Below are 14,981 nucleotides of genomic sequence, written 5' to 3' on the forward strand. Positions count from 1 at the left end.
TGTTAGCCAGGATGGTCTCGATCTCCTGACCTCGTGATCCGCCCGTCTCGGCCTCCCAAAGTGCTGGGATTACAGGCTTGAGCCACCGCGCCCGGCCACACAAACATTTTTTAAGACTTGGGACATGCATCTCAAGATCTGGCGTATGTGCAAGTAGTCCATGCATTTCAATTCCAGAGAAGATAGCTAGTCTCTTCTTGGACTTCAGCCAGTTTCCTGGAAGGGTGAAAGAGCTGGTTGATGGTGAGGGCCACAAGACTAACACAGCTTCCTAAAGGTCTCCATAGTGACAAGAGAGGGCTGGGACGTTGACCCTAGGTAAGCAAAGAGTAATGTGTGAGTCCAAAGTTAGTATTCCCCAGAAGCCAACTCCCATACACTTCATAAATGCAGGAGAATGACAGAAGAATTTGGAAGAATCATAGTTAGGAGTCTAAATTCTCTGTAAATTTAAAGCTTATCCTCAAAATTTTATGGCAAATAGAAAAACGGAAGAGTAATTGTAAAATGTAATTAATTAGAGTACATAATTCTTCTAGAGCTATGACTTATTCTTAGCAAGTCTCTCATGTCAGTTTCACAAGCGTGATCATGACAGGTGGCCAGCTCCTTCATTGAGTTCATAAAGATTTAACCAAGTTTTAAACAAAAATAGAGTAAATCAATTTATTTTAAGAGGTGATTTTATTTCTGGCCAGGTGTGGTGGCTCACGCCTGTAATCCCAGCCCTTTGGGAGGCCGACGCAGGTGGATCACCTGAGGTCAGGAGTTTGAGACCGGCCTGGCCAACATGGGGAAACCCCGTCTCTACTAAAAATACAAAAATTAGCCAGGTGTGGTGGTGGGTGCCTGTAATCCTAGCTACATGGGAGGCTGAGGCAGGAGAATCACTTGAACCTGGGGGGCAGAGGTTGCAGTGAGCCGAAATCCTGCCACTGCACTCCAGCCTGGGTGACAAAGCAAGAATCCATCAAAAAAAAAAAAAAAAAAAAAAAAGAAAGAAAAAAAAAAAAAAAAAAAAAAAAAGAAAGGGAAAAAAAGCAAAGCAAAGAAAAAAGAAATGACTTTATTTCTAGTAGGCTATTTCTAATAGGCTAGTATTTTGTAAGCTTTAAGCAGACACCAGCTCAATAAAATATTGAAAAAAAAACCCACATATATCATAGGTCCTTTCAGTAAGCTGAGCACCCAAAATGGCATCTTATAGTTTCTCATAAATTGCAGTTCAACAATGTTGAATATAATAAAATGGTTATCGAAAGTTAGAGCCATGTTTTTAAAAGTTCCCAGATACCTGCGTAGCTAAGCTTATTTAATAAATTGTTGTGATGCAATGTTACTAAATCTCCTAAGGTTAAATTTAAGGTTTTTTTAATGGGTGCTCAGGTTTAAATTAACTTTGTATTTTTCTCTGATGTTAAATTTTGATTTGTGCCTTTAGAATCTGTAACTCTCATTCCTTTTCATATGATAAAATCATTTGATAGAACAAGAAAATAAATCCCAAGGTTATAAAATCAACACCACCATTTCTTTGAAATTTTGGCTGCTAAAGGACTCATGTCATTCTCAAACACAATGATAAAGAAATTAGCAATTTTCAAAAATCATGTGACTTAAATCCTTTTGTTACACTCATTTCTCTCATTTAAATAAGTTTCTGAGAGAACTATTGATTTGTTCTTTTTCTCTGAAAGATTAAACACCTGGATTTTGTCATGTACTCACATTTGAAATTCAAATCATTTGTATTTAACGCATTAAATTATTTGAAAAGGCAAATTTGACAGATTAGTGTGAGATGATAGCATACTCTGTCTGCTATGATATAAAGTGGTTCAGAAGCATGTAATAAGCCCCTGAAGCATCTGTTCTCACTGTATTTAAAGTGGCTCACTTTTCAGCAAGATCAGTGATTCCTTATATAAACCTATTAGCAGCTTTTTGATTATAAGAGGATGGACAGTTCTTTCTTATGAGTTAGTTTGCAAATATTAGTTTTCTTTAAAAAAATCCGAACAGAGAACCAATAAGCTTCTTTAACTTTGACAATTGCCTAATACAATTTAAATTACATTTATTAACTTAGTTCTGCAGCTTTGGAAAGTATTTGCACTAGGCATATCCTATCTCTCCATCTCCTATCAGCTAATGTCCTCGGTAGTCTATTTCCAGTTACATGTGTGGAGATATGAGATCAGTGCAATATGTTTTTACCCTTTTCAATTCTTGTAGTTCCATGCTGAAATTATTTAATGTGGGATTAGTTGAATGGTGTCTGTCATAGAAAGGGATTGTTGTAAAAACTTTCTTGTCTTTTGCCACCTTTAGTTCACTGCCTTTTAATATCATATAACACTCGAATTTTCCTTAGAAAGGAGTAATAAATAATTTCTGTCAGCCAAAATAATTCAAACCCCTGAGAGGAGTAGAAGGTAATATGATTTTGGCCAAGCATAAAAACCATAAAGAATCAAGCAAAAAGAAGAAATTGCCAAGATATGCAGTGTAAAACGTTTATAAAGAGATAGGTAAGTGGGGAAATGGTACTGTTTACTGTGGATTTGGAAATTATTTTAAAGGCAACATAATTTTCATGCATTCAAACATAGTATTTTGATTGCATTACATAGCTCAGTACATGGGGAAAATCTCATACCCGTGTAGTCTTCCAGGTAATTCTAAAAATTGTTAAGTTTACATGAGAAAGTTTTGTGCTCAAATAACAAAGGCAAATTTTTGTTTTTATGTCAACTTAATACCAAATGAGGAGTAAATATATTTAGCAATTCATATGCTTGACAAAAGATTTTTAACTAAGATGTTTATTTTCTCAATATTAAGTGTAAAAGAAGGGATAAACTAGATTCCTGTTTTTCATTCTCTGTTTGTGATTGTCTTTTAACTCTACAGATATATTTGGAGCATCAGAAAATTTCACAAAATTACATTAAGATGAGATATACTGTCTGCTCTCAAAGAGTTCACCATCTAATGGAAAGACAGTTACCAAACAATAAAATCGCTAACAATAAGGGAAGCAGAGTAGCAAAGTATTTATGTCTATGTAGGGCTGTCAGAGAAGGATTCACAAAAAAATAGTTATGCTACTTCTTGTGAGAAAAGAAGACTTAATTATCAAGGTATTGAGGTATAGCTCAGGGTATGTGTTCCTGCAAAAGGAACAAACTGTAAAACGTGTTAATTATAAGAGAATGAAGCATTCACACGTTGTTTCAATGTTTTCTGTTTATAATACCTCAATTTACCATGGTTTTCATCTCTAGGCCAACATCATCCTGATACTAAAGCCTGACAGAGATACAACAAAAAAAGAGAATTTTAGACCAATATCCCTGATGAACATCGATGCAAAAATCCTCAACAAAATACTGGCAAACTGAATCCAGCAGCACATCAAAAGCTTATCCACCATGATCAAGTGGGCTTCATCCCTGGGATGCAAGGCTGGTTCAACATACACAAATCAATAAACGTAATCCAGCATATAAACAGAACCAAAAACAAAAACCACATGATTATCTCAATAGGTTCTCATCTAGTTCAACTTAATTGCTTTATTACTCCAATAAATTAACATTGAATCATTACAGGACAATAAATGAATTAATGGCAGTCAGATTGGTTTGTAGAGACTGAGGACAGTGAGGAATCCTAAAGACCAGAAATAATAAAATTTCAATGTGATGTGAGACTCATAATTGAGAATCTGTATGTGTCTTCAAAAATAATTAGGTCTCAAATTGTGGCATCTAAAGAGTTACCTTGCAAACACTACTTCAACATTGTGATCTCGCTCTTATTGTATCTTAGAATTTGATTTTGTGAAACACTACTTCAACATTATGGTCTTGCTCTTATTGTATCTTAGAATTTGATTTCGTGTCTATGTGCTGAAACCACTTCATGGTACTAAGTTAGAAATGTGCTAATAGTTCTTGAGATCATGAGGATACTGTTTCTCAGCAGATAATGCACTGAAGTGTTCAATTTCAAAATAAATATACTTAAGGTGCAACAGTGCACATTATGAGTTTCAGACTGTTATATTACCATTAAAATAAATTCTAAGAATATACTTGCTTGGAAAATTCTAATTAGTATGATTACTATGGAACTGGAAATAATTATTTTAAAACTCGTAAGAGCCTATTTTGAAAAAGAATCCGCAGTAGAATAAGAAACTGCCAAATGAGTCATTAGTCTAAAAGGTAAAATATTTTCCTTTGAATTCTGCTAAATATATTATTTCTCAGATTCAAGGACAGTGCATTGAAATTACTTTATAGAATTTTCTAAGAAAATATGATACGGGAAAGTCCTGTTTATCAGGAGAAAAAAAAAGAAATTAGGAAATACGGACACATGAACCAATAGGAATTGATTTAAAATTTACTTATAATTCACATTAGCCCTAAGCTTCAGTCCAGGAGTTATGACCAATAATAAAAAATAAAGAAATAATTATTTTGTGATCCATTAGTTTAAAACCAGTAAACACTAACAAATTATTTCCATACTTGCATATATTAGTCAACTTTCCTCACAATAATATGCATATCAAACAACTCTAAAACTCAGAAGTGTCCAATAGGAAGCAATTATTTCTTATTCATTTGACTCAAGATCTGCTGAGGCTCAGTTGACTTCAGATAAGCTCAAGAAGGCCTGTATTCAAACTGTGGAATTTGTTTGGTTTGCTCCATGGGCCTCTCATTCTTCTGAGATCCGTAGGCTACCCAGAATATGTTCTTTTCTTGGCAGTGACATTAATAGAAGAGAGAAAACCAAGCCATATGACTTAACTACTCTTCAACATTCTACTTGTTTCAGACCCAGTAACAGCCCATGGGCCAAAACAAGTTCTGTTGCCACACTCTACAATGATTGAATGGAAAACAGTATTCTGTTCACCATGAAGCTATCACAAGGGTGGGTATGCAAAATCTGGCTACTAAGAAATAACAAATGAAGACTGATAAGTAAATCTGCCACAACTTTAATATTTGTTTATAAAAGAAAAGTTTGCATGTATTTTCTGAAAATTTGGATTTTAAAAGTGTTTCCAATAATTAATACGTGTGGATAGCAGTAAGTACCCCAAACTAAGAACAGAAATGCTTAGAGATAAATAAATGCGTACACATGCATGCATACATGTACACAGGCCAGTCAGAAGGAAGAAGAGGAAAAATAAGCAAACTCATTGAGGAAGTACAGCAAAGAAAGCACAGAGGAGAAATTGGGAGAACCTGTGCTGAGAGATGGCTCTGGTCCTGCCAGTTTCCGGGTACAGCTCCATACCCATGCACTGTTATTGGTTTTGATATACAAGGCCTGCAATTTCAACACCTCTGAGAGAAACTTACATTTTTATCTTCATGCATCCTCAATGTGCATAAGTGAAGCATTTTATCTTGAATGTAAATGTACACAGAATGCTGTGTTCCTCAGATCTATCCTTGTGTTTCTGTGTTACCTATTAAGAGAGAAAAAAAAAAAAAAAAAAAAAAAAAAAACAAAGTTAAAATTGAAATAACTTAAATCTTTCTACTTCTCACTGACTTCAAGGAGAAAAGAATTTCTTCATTGCTATTTCTATTCCCACCTTCCAATTATTCAAACCAACTTGCATTCAGAGAATAGCACTGATTGCTGTTTAGCATTCTATTTAGTGACGGGTATGTTATTCTCTGGATCATCCGTTTGCTATGATCCAGTTCCAGACATAGAGAGGGAAACAGAGCAAAAATCTGGACCTTTTGTATCACAGATCTATGGATTTGAAAAGAGACTCTGGATTGTCCAATCCACAATGGATCTGGCAAGGCTGTGTGGACTGATATTGGATGAGTTTAACATTGTTTTCTTTTGTGCTACAAGACACATTACACCCTGCTGGTTAAGGACGCACACTTTGAAGCCTCACTAGGTTCAAACTGCAGTTTCTTGCTTACTGGCCTTAGGAAGAAATTTTGCGAAAGGGGATGACTTCTAAAACAGGGTATATTCCGCCTGTCCTTTAAATGATTATGTCTGTGAAGTACTTAGAACACTTTGCTATTACTTCCATAATCTTGGAAAACATTCTGTCGGCATCTCCAGAACATCACACTTTAATCCCCTCCATCCCATAGATTGTGAGTTCTTTAGGTAATGATTCTTTTCCCTCCCTCCCCGTGGTCACAGGGAAAGAGATGGTTGACCTGTGATCTTAGGAGGAATAAAGAGAAGCTAGGAGGAGATACTAAAGTTACTGCACTTTTAAAGTAACTTAAGTCCGTGAATGTCTTCATCTCCAATGCAGTATTGCCCTGAAAAGTCACACTCGCAACATGGAAGATAACAGCTGGGCAACTTGTCTCTTGAGATTCCATGGCAGTTTCTAAGTATTCCTTGCTGTTACTCTAGGACTTTAAGGGTGCAGTCACACAGGGAATGTGTTCTGAACAGTTTTATCAACTTTAGAATCGATGAAGAGTTAATTTGAAGGTGAATCCTGATTGACTTAACCCCTCACTATTTTGTATAAATACTATCACTTGTGAGGTAAACTGAATCACTTGACATATTTAATGCAAACAAACTCTGAAACTGATTGTTCTTCGCTTTCCTATGTTCCTTAAGCAAACCAGCCTAGTGACTCTATTTCAACAGTTGCCAATTCTTTTGAAAAAGTATCTACCCTCCAATTATCCACTAATATGTCACTATCTTTCAGAGGTAGTGACAATATGACATTTCAAATCACAATGCCTAATGTAGATAATTCCAGCAACTTTCAAACTTTTCTTCTATGGACAAAAATAAAAGAATAAGAATAGAAAAACTAAATACACATATACATGTATACCTCATCTTGCAAACTAGTTTATTTAGTTGATGAGAGACACAGTGTCAGATGATATTATTACCCACAATTTAATGGAGAAGTAGTTTCCTTGTATGCTATAACTTCCTTTACATAGGGGATTATGATAATGCTGTTTTCTGAGGAAAAGGAAATTTGTCAACATAGAAAGCCTGGACCAAAGTACTACAGTGTACCATGCCGCTCCTGTATGATGATCCACTGACTATCATCCATTCTGTCAAATGGAACTATAAAGAATTTACACTTCTATAGGCTAGAGCATAAATCCCACCTTTCTTAAATGTCCTTGTCTAGAATTAGACTTTTTCTAAAGTACCTAGCTTTTATCCTACAGTATTTGCTTGCTTCATATTTACCAAAGAAGAAAACGAAAACTAAAAGCAAAAGCAAAACACTCAAAGAGAAAAATGAATTTTAAAATATATTCACTGAGTACATGTAGAATATTGATAATATCTTGATTTCACAGTACAAATGAACAAGTGTTATCTCTAAATGAATGGCATTGGTCCAAAAATCTGAATATCTATTATAAATCTTTTATAATCTTTGCAAAAATACAAATGAAACACATTTATCACTGACTCTGTGAGTAAAAGCAGTTTAAAGATGAAAATCAGCATATGAATGATACCCAGAAGTTAAGGTGAGACTTATTATAGTAACATTTCCTATAAATCAGGGATTATGCAACGTTTTTACTTTATCCTCAGAACAATTGCAGTTGCTCAAATACTATTAAAGATATATAACGGGATTTCAGAAACCACAAAGAACACATGTGCAGATTATTTTCAAAGACAAAGTTAATTTATCTATTGTTTTTAAGGATAGGACATTACAGTACACATTAGAAAACACTTTCCCAAATTGTCTTGCCAAATATATGAGAATAACTTTTGCAATAGTTCAATATTTTATCTCAATGTGACATTGCCCTGTTCTCAATTATGGCTTCAGAAAATAAAAAGTTCCAGCCAGTAAGCATTTATGTCCTTTGTACAGCCTCTCTTGGTTATCTCACTCCTATTTATTTAAAAATAAAATCAAAGTTAAGTGGACAAGATTTGTATTTCCACTTTTCCATTCCTAGAGCAACTCTATGAGAGACACTTAGGAAAATTTCCTTTCAACAAAGATCTGTGTCTGTGTCTGTGTGTGTGTGTGTGTGAGAGAGAGAGAGAGTGAGTGAGAGAGAGAGAGAGAGNAATGGAAATTGTTGATTTCTCACCTTGATTGAAATTCTGAAATACTTGAAAAGTAAGAAATAATAACACTAGTAGAATATTATAAAATGGTTTAGGAATACCCATGTATACTGTCTGATGATTACTGATTGATTTGTGTGATAACTAAAAAATATATACACAGTGGCCTTCAAACAGAATACACTTTTATCCAGCATTATTGAGAAAAGGTTGATGTAGCTAATGAAAAACTGGAGTTAACTTTCTCTCTATATTCTGCACAGATGAATAATTTTATGTAATTTACAAAAATTAAAGTAGTCTTAGTATTTATCAGATATAAGTTATTCATTGATTTCAGTGTTTTAAAATTTATTTAACTTTCTTTCAATACTTTGATGAAATCATTACAGACATCAGAGGTCCTAATATGTTAGATGCACTGGAGTTGTCAAAATTAATAATCTTCCAATTAATGGAAAGCCAGTTACTAAATTGTGCTGTAAATGAGTTCTAGTTCTAGTGGATCTCACACATGAGTAAGTGTTTTCTATTACTTTTTTTTTATTACAGTGAAGAAAGAACAACCTTATAATACTGTAATGTCAAAAAAGTCGCAGATCTTGAATCACACACAAATAAATAAGAAATTGTGTACAGCTATAGTGTTCTGTATTTTCCATGAATGTCATGAAAATATATATTTTTAGTCAATATAATGTACATTAATGTGTGTGCATAGAAAAATATACATGTGTACACATATATATGTATGTGTATATATGTGTATTTATATGCATATATATGTCTACATATAGCTATAACTATAGATGAAACTATGATATATTAGCTTTCTATTGTTCTATAATAAATACAGCTTAAAACAACATATATTGCTTATCTTGCAGTTTTGTGGGCCAGGCATCTAGGCATGGTTTAACAGGGTCCTCTGCCAACCTGCAATTAAGGTGTCAGCCTGAGCAGATTCTTATCTATAGATTCCATTAGGAAAAAGTCCAGTGTTCAGCTCACTCAGGTTGTTGGCAAGTGGCCGTAGACTGAGGGCCCCAAGTTCTTGCTGGATGTCTGCTGGAAATGACCCTCAGTTCCTTTCCATGTGGACTTCCCCAACATAGCCTCTTATTTACCTCGCCAGCAAGGAGAGTCTACAGAGCAAGTCAGCTAGTAAATCGGAGTTTTACAGAACAAAATAAAATCCCAAGAGCAATATTCCATCAGTTTTATATATTGTGTGGGTTAAAAGGAAGTCTCAGGTTTCAGGCCCTGCTGTATTAGTCAGAGTTCTCTAGAGGGAAAGAACTAATAGGATATATATATATATATATATATATATACACACACACACACACACACACACACACACACACATACATACACACACACACATATATATAGTGGAATCTATTAAGTATTAACTCACACGATCACAAGGTTCCACAACAGGCTCTCTGCAAGCTGAGGAGCAAGGAGAGCCAGTACGAGTCTCAAAACTAAAGAACTTGGAGTCCAATGTTCAAGGGCAGGAAGCATCCAGCATGGGAGAAAGCTGTAAGCTGAGAGGCTAGGCCAGTCTAATCTTTTCACATATTCTAGCCAAGCTGGCAGCTAATTAGATGGTGCCCACATTAAGGGTGGGTCTGCCTTTCCCAGCCCACTTACTCAAATGTTAATCTCCTTTGGCAACACCCTCACAGACACACCCAGGATCAATACTTTGCATCCTTCAATCCAATCAAGTTCACACTCAATATTAACCATCATACCTGCCCACACTCAAGAAGAGGGGATCACAGAAAGGCATCAACACCGCCAGGCAAAGATCATGGAAATCTACCCTCAAGTCTGTCCATAAATACCAATTTTGGCTCAGTAAACATAGTCACTGATAATATGGTGGCTCAATTTTATACGTAATTTATATCAAAGGTAGTCAAATTATGGCCCACAGGCCAGCCACCTGTTTTTGTAAATAAAGTTTTGTTTGCACACAACCACATCCATGTGTGTATTGTCTATGGCTTCTTTCGGGTAGCAAAGGCAGATTTGAGTAGTTACAACAGAGACTACCATATGATCCACAAATGCTATTAATAATGTATTAGCCATTTAAGAGAATTTGCCAACCTCTAAAGAATGGGTTTTAACATAAATTAATTCCTTTATGAAGTAGATTGATTGATTATATTTTTTCCAATAGTTTTTGAAACAATAGATACAACCTAACTGATAGTGATGACTACTAACGCCAAGCTTTGTGAAACTGGAAATATGAAAAGTTTCTCATAGTAATATAGCACCATCTCATGGAATATCATAGAAACTGTCAGAAAAATTTATTACTGTACTACTAAATTACTGAGCATCAGGAATACTCTGCTTTAACTTTTAAATTCTACTAAAATAATATGCAAAACTCTACCTTATGAATTTAAATAAATATATAAAATTAGATACCATCTAATCCAACTCTATCATGATCTAGATAAGGAAACTGGTCTTCTGAAATTGAGTTACTTAAACTTACACAGCAAGTGAGATTTCAGGCTTTTATTAAAAAGTTATAAATGTGTATTTATGTAATGAGTGTGTGCATGTTTAAATATGTTAAATATTTCAACAGTAAGATTTTATTTAGAATACCAGTTTCTGCATTTTAATGAAACTTTTATTTAGACCAATTTCAGATTTATAGAACAATTGCAAAGATAGTAAAGCATCATTTTTCATACATGTAAGTATGCACTAAATAACTTGGATCTATACCAAAATAGTGGAGATGAAATGATTTGGAGTGTCACATTTAACTCTGAATATGAAAGTACAAGAGGGCCTATATTAGTCTGTTCTCACACCGCTATAAAGACATTCCTTAGACCGGGTAATTCATAAAGAAAAGAGGTTTAATCGGTTCATAGCTCTGCAGACTATAGAAGCTTTTGCTTCTGGGGAGGACTCACAAAACTTACAATCATGGCAGAAGGCAAAGGGAAAGCAAGCACATATTCACATGGCTGGCAAGAGAGAGAGACAGCAAGTACAGTGGGAGGTGCTACACACTTTCAAACAACTGAATCCTGTGAGAACTATCATGAGACAGCAGTAGGGTGATGGTGCTAAAATGTTGGAAACCACCCCCATGATCTAATCATCTCCCACCATGCTCCACCTCCAACACTGAGAATTGCAATTCAACATGAGATTTGGGTTGGAACACAGAGCCAAACCATATCAGGACACTGAAAAATGGGAACATGTTAAGGCGAATTAACATCAGGGAGATAAGATACAACGCTTCAGAAAAACACTTCATTTAACAAGCTTCGGAAGCAACTGGGTTTTTTTGCATAGAAGGCATGACTGAGCAGAACAGAGAGTGCTGCTTTAAGTATCTGAATGGCTGTCATGGGAAAGATGGGTCATGTTCTGTTTCTCGTTTTCCTCAGGCATAGAATGACTTCCAAGGGCCAAAAATATAGGGAGATAATTTTGTTCCAAGGCAAAGGACATAATTCTAACTCAGTGAAAACAGAATGAGCAAGCTGGCGAGTTTTCTGTCACAAGAGATCGCCAATCAGAAGCTTAACTCTCCTGGAAAGTTTGGTAGAGAAGAGTGTTACCGGATGGAACATCTTGACTGTGAGTTATCCAGGTTCTTGGCATGTTGAACCAAGAATTGAACAAAACAAAGCAACAAAAGAACAAATTAACGAAAAACAGACAAGTCAACAAAAGAACAGACTAACGAAAGCACAGATTTATTGAAGTGAAAGCACATTCTACAGAGTGAGAACCGACTCAAGCAAGTGGCTCAGAAGCCGCCCCCCAACCCCAGTTACAGTTTTTATTAAGCTAAAAGAATTTGGTTAACACTCCTAGATGCCCTTTAGAGGCCTCCAATTGGTTACACCCTATGAAGGATTGGCCTGTGACCAATCAGAGGCTGAAGTGGAGATCTGGCCCATGGTTAGAGGCTAAAGTGGAAACTTCTGTCTTGTTATCACAGGAGCAAAGATCTGGCCTGTATCCTGCCTCATCTTGCCTAGAACTGGCTGCACCTGCTGTTCTTTTGCTTTTGCTTAACCCTTGGCTACCCTAATTCCCTAGTCCCCTGCCTCAAAGAGGATGCCGTTCAATAGTTGAATGAGAGATGGAAGTCAGTCTTGAAATCTCTATATTTGAATGTTTATATTTGTGGTGTAGAAATGTGGGTGGGATGTAGGGGATCCCAAAGCATGAACAGCTTCAGGATGCACATTCAAGGGTTGGGTTAAGTGCATTCCCATATGTCCTGTCAATTAGACAAATAGCAATTGTGCCTCGCTTACAGGAAGGGCGAACAAGAAGTCTGTAGGACATTCCAACATTTTTAGACATGCTCATACCTGATGAGGGTGTCCCAGACCCCACTGGTGGGAAATGCTGGCCAGTGTTTCTTTAAGAAACCAAGGAGATCAGGATAGCCGATTTCAAGAGCTTCCCTTCCTTGCTCTCATTGAGGCCTCCTGGGTTAAGAGAACCGTAAAATGTGCAGCTTTTGTCCTTAGCAAACTTACACAGGAACAGAAAACCAAATACTACATGTTCTCACTGATAAGTGGGAGCCAAATTATGAGAACGCATGGACACACAGAGGGTAACAACACATACTGGAGCCTTTAGGAGGGTAGAGGGTAGGAAGAGGGAGAGGATCAGGAAAAATTACTAATAGTTACTAGGCTTATTATCTGGGTATGAAATAATCTGTACAACAACCCCCAAGACACAAGTTTACCCATGTAACAAATCTGCACTGGTACCCCTGAACTTAAAAGTTAAAAAAAAAAGTGGCGCTTCATAAAATCCAACGAACTGCAACAGTCATAAACGTCACAAGTTGGACAACTTTGAATCATAACCATAAAGAGCAAGTATGTTATGTTAGGAAGCAAATTTAATTTTTTAATTGTATTTAGCTCATTCAGTCTACAGTTTTAAATCCAGATGGACTGTCCCATTTTGGACGCCTGCCACCCCTCAGGGGGCTGCCTCAGCCTGTATGAAACGTGCTTCTCAGGTCACCTCCCACTCGCACATGCATGCTCTCCTTACTCTGCTCGGGCTCTGGTGTTCCGAGTCGTGCTACTCCACAGTACTCCGGCCCTAAACTCCACACTGGGCCTCCCCATGCGTGGACACCCTCCTCAGCAAGCTCAGATTTCCACACCGCGCGCCACCTAACCCACCCCATGGATTCCCTCCGCACCTGCGATGGGCTCCTTGCAAGGATACCCTTCTCTCCCTCCTGACAGCACTCGCTGAGAGCCCCGTTCCGTCCTCACCGGGGTCAAGCAGCCCCTCTCCGCAGATGCCTTGCTCATTCCTTCCGGTCTTCACTGAGCTCCCTCCTCTCCCCATTACCACACTGCTCCGCCCTTCCTAGGGCTTCAGGATTAAATTGCTCTGGAATAGTTCAGGAATAAAAGGAAAAGGAAGGAAACGGAAAAGAAAGGAAGAGGAAGAGGAAGTACAAACAGGCTTGATAATGAATTGAAAACGTTATAAAATCAATGGTTAGTCTTAGAATGTATTTTTAAATATATTTCATAACCTTATATATCTGGCCTCTAATTTGATTCCATTTATCTTATTTAAAAATCTGAAAGCTCTGGTTTGAAGGTGGCAGTGACAATCTGTAAAAGAAGGAGCACACGCCATGGTCGCCACACACCTTGAATTACTGTACACCATACCACAATAATTTCTAGGTGTATTTCACTAGTACATTTCAGCCTTTCTAGAAAGTGCATTTCTTCCTCTGCTTTTCTATCATTTTCTTAATTGTATAACAACTGACATTAGATAAATGGTGGAATCCTGAAATAGGTTTGGCATTCCTCAATGTTGCTATAACAAAGCAAACATGAAATGAGAGCTCAGGCAAAATAAAGAAGACACAAACTAGTCCAGAAATATGGGAAGATATAAGCGATCTTCTTTGGGAATCATAAATGAATTTTATTTTAAAAATCATTTTAAAATCTTAAAAAAGAATTTACAAAATAAGGTTTTAAAACTGCCATTTTGTTATAAGCAAACCACTTAAATCATTGTCTTTCAAATTATAATATATTACTTTTGGGCAATAGTGTGTGTGTGTGTGTGATATCCCAAAACCTCAATATATGTATATAATACATACATATATAATCCACATATATGTAAAAAATATATATAAAACCATCAATAATTAAACAGTAGTAACCAAAAAAAATTCATTTGTGAGTCAACCATTTAGAATCCAGAATGTCCTTGTATTAACCCTGTTGTAACTGGTTATTGGTTTCCAACTACTACTGATTTTTTTAAAGGATACATGTGTACACAAATATAATTATGCATAGATGCAGGAATGTGATTATGTTATCATACTATGTTTTAATAGTTTTTCTCCCCTTTCCTTTTCAGTACAGTACAAACCATACAGAAAAATATATGGTTCCTATGGATTCAGAAATGTGGAAAGCAAAGGTGTTTTAGAATACAGTGACAGCTCAGGGGAACTCACTATAGTTCAAATGTCCATGTTCCACCCTAAAGAGTTTTTATTTTAAGAAGTATACCACACAATTCTAATAATATGTGTCACACTGAGAAAAATCAACATAAAAGTTGAGTTTGGGCAGGGCACGGTGTTTCACACCTATAATCCCAGCACTTTGGAAGGCTGAGGCAAGCGGATCACTAGGTCAGGAGATTGAGACCATCCTGGCCAACATGGTGAAACCCCATCTCTACAAAAAAAAAAAAAAAAAAAAAAAAAATTAGCCAGGCATGGTGGCACGTGCCTGTAGTCCCAGCTACTCAGGAGGCCGAGGCAGAAGAATCGCTTGAACTCAGGA

The sequence above is a fragment of the Rhinopithecus bieti genome, unplaced genomic scaffold, assembly GCF_001698545.2.
Source record: "Rhinopithecus bieti isolate Rb0 unplaced genomic scaffold, ASM169854v2 scaffold_17939, whole genome shotgun sequence".
In the NCBI taxonomy this organism is placed as follows: Eukaryota; Metazoa; Chordata; class Mammalia; order Primates; family Cercopithecidae; genus Rhinopithecus; species Rhinopithecus bieti.